Source organism: Chiloscyllium plagiosum, unplaced genomic scaffold (assembly GCF_037043375.1).
Source record: "Chiloscyllium plagiosum isolate Xiang-an unplaced genomic scaffold, Cpla_swu_hap1 HiC_scaffold_8, whole genome shotgun sequence".
NCBI lineage: Eukaryota > Metazoa > Chordata > Chondrichthyes > Orectolobiformes > Hemiscylliidae > Chiloscyllium > Chiloscyllium plagiosum.
The window spans coordinates 77,360,938-77,367,143 of record NW_028270146.1 but is presented as its reverse complement, the minus strand read 5'-3'; positions in this window follow the sequence as shown (position 1 = coordinate 77,367,143).

Below are 6,206 nucleotides of genomic sequence, written 5' to 3'. Positions count from 1 at the left end.
AGTTTGTCCAGCAGGCTAAGATAAAAGGTAGGGGGGAGGGGCGTCGGAAATGTGATAGGTGGAAAGAGGTCAAGGTGAGGGTGATAGGTCAGACTGGGGTGGGGGCGGAGAGGTCGGGAAGAAGATCTCAGGTTAGGAAGGCGGTGCTGAATTTGATGGATTTGACTGAGACAGGGTGGGGGGAGGGGGAATGAGGAAACTGGTGAACTCGGATTTCACCAGTTTCCTCATTTCCCCTCCCCCCACCCTGTCTCAGTCAAATCCATCAAATTCAGCACCGCCTTCCTAACCGGAGATCTTCTTCCCGACCTCTCCGCCCCCACCCCAGTCTGACCTATCACCCTCACCTTGACCTCTTTCCACCTATCACATTTCCGACGCCCCTCCCCCAAGTCCCTCCTCCCTACCTTTTATCTTAGCCTGCTGGACAAACGTTCCCCATTCCTGAAGAAGGGCTTGTGCCCGAAACGTCGATTCTCCTGTTCCCTGGATGCTGTCTGACCTGCTGCGCTTTTCCAGCAACACATTTCCAGCTCTGATCTCCAGCATCTGCAGACCTCACTTTCTCCTCAATGGAAATATGTGTGCTTAGCAACTCCAACTAGATCAACATGTTATGGAATCCGAGGACTTTTAGAGGTGATGGGGGAGGGGTGACAGTGAGAAGGCTCATTTCTGCCCTTTCTCTCCTGCACAAAAAATTATACAACTTTAATGCTTATTTGGCCAGCAGCCAAAGACATCAAGATGCAACACTTGAATGTTGTTTAAATTTCCAATTACATTTTACAGGGGAAGCTCTTTCATGGCTTCATCTGGGATGATAGCCAGGAAAGTAGTGGGTTGGACAATTTTAAACCTTTGTTCCTCCCACATTTCCATTAGGTGGATGTCGCAATGGGGATGCGTTTCAAATTAAGGCTACATATTAAGTCCTATTCCTCCTCAATCCAAACGTTATGCTGTCAATGTCATAAGCAAAATTCAAGATTGAACCATTGATCAATTCCCAGACATGAAGAAAGAGATTTTAAGGAGTGTCGTAAAAGAGAGAGAGGCGAGGCAGATGGATAGGTGGCACAATCATCAATGGGGAAGCAATTAAAGATGCTCAAAAGGCAAGAATAACGTTCTCATGCGCCATGAAAAGCCAGGAAAGACACAGGACTTTCCAAAATAAAGAACCAATGTCAGAGCAATGGAAATTGCCAGAACAGTGGTCAAGTTCCCCAGTGCCTGATTTCCGGCTTTCTCTGTGTGAGCAGAGGTGCATTTGTTGTTGGCAGTTCCAGTTGTTTGTTCTCGTGGTTGGTAGCAGAATTTGGCAGGTACTTGCTTCAGAACGGGAGCATGGCACATAAGGCTGAGCAGGTACAAAACACCTGAGGGAGGAGACAAGGTCTTAATTGATGCTGCAAATGTATAATTGAGACCCACATTCTGATCTTTTGCTGTGGGAGCTATTGAAAATTTCATGGTGAAATTGACCAGGAGATCTACCAGAATTAAATGAGTACAAATATGTCCGAGGATTTTTTTGGCTGTAGGAGATTACAGAGATGGGAAGAACTAAGTTCATGAAGGGATTTGTAAACATGGATGAGAATTTTACATTCCAAATGGATGGACAGTTTTTCCTCTGTCTAATTTGAATGTCATTAATATGTACACATTCAAAAGCAATGTTACACAATAACAGTTATATTTCCTCCAGCTGTAGTGGAAAATATCTCCACAGAAATAATTTCAAGAACAGCAGCAATTTACCTTAGTCATCAAACAAACTCATTAAAGAAATTCCACAGTTATTATGCTCAAATCATTGCAACGTCTGGTAGAGGGGTTCCAAGTTATCATCTGGGTGTTGTTATGCTTCAGAGATGTAAAAACTCAATCAAGTGAGGCATATCATTGCTTAATTGACCAAAGACTGTTGTTTTTATCTCTGATTTTTTTTAAAAGAAATTCTTTCACTGGTGTCACTGCTAAGGCTAGCATTTGTTGCCCATCCTTAATTATCCTTGTGCTGAGTGAATGACTGGAATATATCAGAGGTCAATTTGGAGTGGACCCCATTGCTGTAGGATGGGAGTCACATATAGACAACGTGAGCTATAAGCGATAGATTTGTGTCCCTAAAGGACATTAAACGAACCATATGCTTTTTCACTGTCATGGGTTCTGAAAGGGATAATGTTTAAGACTCCACCAAGCTCCATCCAATCTCATAAAGTCTATCTCACAATCCTTATGACAATAAAAATGTCATCAGTGCCTCCTGATATTCTGAATTATAATGTCTAAGTAGCCAATATAACCTGTATTTATTGCTATCATGTAAAAACTACAAATTGTTCTGATAGAAAACTTGTTGTTACGAGTCACTAATAGTTTATACTCCACCAATGTTAAGCAAACAGACTTAGTATAGGAAGGTTGATTAGGCTGGTGGTTATGGCCGAGAGATTTAGGTGATGGATTAAAAATCCCCAGAGCCTCCCCATATGGTTTGCAATCCTGCTGACTATGTTTGTCTTTATCTCTGCCAAGTTATAAAGGGCTCTTGTGGTCATGTACCTTTCAGCCAGATGGCTTGTGTTCAAGTCTAACCTACCTTGTGGTGTGTACAAACATGTCTGAGTAAATTCATTAAAATATCTATCAAGTAGCAGCTCTCTACCCCAACTATTAGCTGCTTAGGGGTTGGTTCCACAGCTTACACAACATTTCTAAAAATCAATTATCGCATTATGGTGACCATTGCTGTGACAAGGTTTCATTTCCAGGTTTTATGGATTGAATTCAAATTCTGCAATTGAATTTGTGTTCCCTGGAAATTAGTGTGGACCTTTAGTGTACAGGTCAAGTGACATTACCACCATTGCTGCCTGGATCAGTCATTTAAACTATGGTGAATATATAAATATTCAGATCCTAAAATGAGGTAGTTTTTAAAATCCTTTAAGATTGGTTTGAATATCCCAGTGCAGTTATTCACCATTGATCTAGCTATTGTTTGATTCTCCCATCAATCAACTTGCCAGTAGTTAGGTCACCTCCAGCTTTGTGGGAGCATTTGACAAAGCATCTGACGTGCAACTCAGTAGTTAGCCTGCTGCCTCACAATGCCAGGGAACCGGGTTCGATTCCACCCTCAGGTGCCTTTGTGTGCTTTGCACATTGTCCCCATCCCTGCGTGGGTTTCTTCTGGGTGTTCCAGTTTCCTCCCACAATCCAAAGATATACAGGTTAGGTGGATTGGTCATGCTAAATTGCACAGTGTCCAAGAATGTGCAGGCTAGAAGTGGATTAGTCATGGGAAATGCAGGGTTAGGAATGGGGTGGGTCTGGATGGGATGCTGTTTGGAAGGGCGGTGTGGACTCAATGGGCTGAATGGCCTGTTTCCACACTGTAGAGATTCTATAATTCTATGAAGTGAGAGCATGAGAAACCTACAGTTCATATTATTCTACCATTGAAAAGGGAAAGTCATAATGACACTGAGAGTTTGCTGTATCACTGAATGTCCTGGCCTAGTAAAGGGGCTTTGATTAAGACAAGCAATTAACATTACAGTTCCAATTATTAAGTGGGTTGTCAAATTCAAATTTCAGACATAGTAAGAAACCAGATAGGTTAATTGGAAGTGTGTTGAAAGGAAAAAGAAATAGGTTATCTTTTAATTAATTCTTATCAAGTCATTATATTTTTATTAAACATGTATTGGTTGGTACATGTTAATGACTGGTATTGATCACATACATTTTCACTGCGATTGCAATAAATGTAAGTGTGCAACAGACAAGTTATTGATGTTGGTTTAGTCATCCTGCATTTAGGGGGCCTATATACAATACAATAAAATGTAAATTGCTACACTTTTTTTTCAAGTGAAGATGTGTAAGCTACTGCAAGTTTTGAGCATGTTCCTATATTGCGTTCTCTGTCATGGGAGAGAAGATAGTCCATTAATGGTTGTCTGCAGCTGGGCATGTGTTAGTCTTACTCAGTTTAATACACAACAGTACAGGTCATCTGCTATAACATACATTTCATTAACACTGATTCGCTGTAACACGATTGACAAATTGGGAACACCGTTTTATTAAGCTCGAACTTTTAAAATGTGTGTTGGCTGTAATGCAATTACATCACCAACATTTTAAGTGCTGTTTCTAAAGCACAATTTTTCTATAATGTGGGGCTGTACAAGAACACAACCATTGCGTCAAAGAACTGTATGTTCATTACAAATGTCTCCCTCTTTATCTATTTAATGCCAATTACCTCAAGCATCCACAGTGGGAATAGAGTTATCTTTCAGTTAAAGGAGAGAGCAAAACCAAATGTGCTATGCTGCATTTTCACTCCCAAACTTTCTTCAACCTTTTTAGGCAAACAAATTATATATTCTCCAAAAAGAATCTGACCCTAACACACTGGCACCTCAGGTAGGGAGTAATAATTCTTTTCTCATTCCAATGTAAAAAGGTGCAATTTAAAATTGCAGACAGCAGTGACCTACCCCCCAAGTCAGCAAAGTCTACTTTAAATGTGAAAATTGGGCTCAGATGAAGTCATGTGTCCAATCTGTGATTAAAACCTGAGCAGAGCAAAAAGACTTTTCCCACTAGGCCAAGTCTGCTGAGAGCAGGAACCTACAAGCAGTCTAGCCAGACAGCTATTTTTATTCCTTGGGGCCATACAAGGAAACATTTGGCCTCCAAGTGCTGTGATATAACAAGCTATTCTGTTTACCTTAATATTGATGATCCTTCCTTGTGGTTGTCAGCAGCTGCCACTCCCTGATGTGTTTGTACTTACTTCGCTGAGTTCCCACCCAAGAGTAAAGAACTTCTGATCACCTGGGTGGATCTGCCCTTTTATTTCGCTTCATATTAATGTTCACATTTCTATTTAGCATAAGATTTTTGATATTCAACTTGACTACACAACCTCCATTTAGAGGATATATTTATGACAGGCTTTGGGACATTTTTCTTACTGGTATAGATGGCTACAAACCACTATTTCAGCAGACTTATTATATTAACCTGCAGTCTGAGGGGGGGAAATAAGATATATTTCTGCCAATCCATAACTGCTGGGATCAGGTGTCTGTATATTGAAAAACAAAAGAGAATATGATGTTTTTATGTGTTACTACCGGATTTAGGAAGTTTTTTTATGGTTTTACCCTGGCAAATGCACTGTGAATCACTACATATATTCACAGGAAATCTGGATCAATCCAATTGAACAAAAATCGAAAGATGCTGGAAATCAGAAACAAAGTGTAGCAGGTCTAGCAGCATCTGTGGAGAGAAATCAGAGTTAACATTCAGGTCCAGCGATCCTTCCTCAGAACTGTTTAAAGGTTTGAAAACTTGTTTGAACAGATTTGAACTTCCCCGCTGTTATCAGACATATGAATGGATCTCTCATATATTGATCTTTCTCTGCATTTTCTCTGTAGCTGTAATACTATATTTTGCAATCTGTTCTATTACCCTGATGCACATGTAAGGTATGATTTGTCTCAGCATACAATACTTTTAAATGTATCTATACAAAATTCACTGTACGTGTGACAGTAATAATTCAAATCAAAAACCACAACTCAATAATCCAAACATCAGCTGAGCTTACTGCCACTTTTACAATTAACATACACGACTTGCAATGCCACCTGTTCAGATGGCATTGTAAACATTCCCTCCTTGTAGTGTTGTGGTAGTAATCTGAACCAGAAGAACTGTGTTCAAATCCCACTTGGCCAAGTGATGCATAATAACATCTCTGAACAGGTTAGTTACAAAACAGGTTGGTTACTTCCCTGCAAGTATTCCGAGGATTGGTGACAAATCACCAGGGCAAGCCTGAGTTTGCATGCACAAACTGCCTTGATGTCAAAAGACTTTTCAAACATTCACCTTAATGGTCTGTGAGATTGTAAATATTCTACCCTTCCATTTCAGTTTATAACACTTTAGTTCATCCAAGCTAGTCAACATTTGACATCAATTAGTTAATTGTATCCAACCAGAACTGTGCTTAACCATTTTAAATTGGGTGGGCTCTGTGGAAGACTACAGCTATTATCCAGATACTTTGACGGGTAATCATACCTTGTAGGCGACTGCCAGAAAAGAATTGCAGTCCATTTGGCCACAGGTTCACACTGAAATAATATCAGACTGGAGTA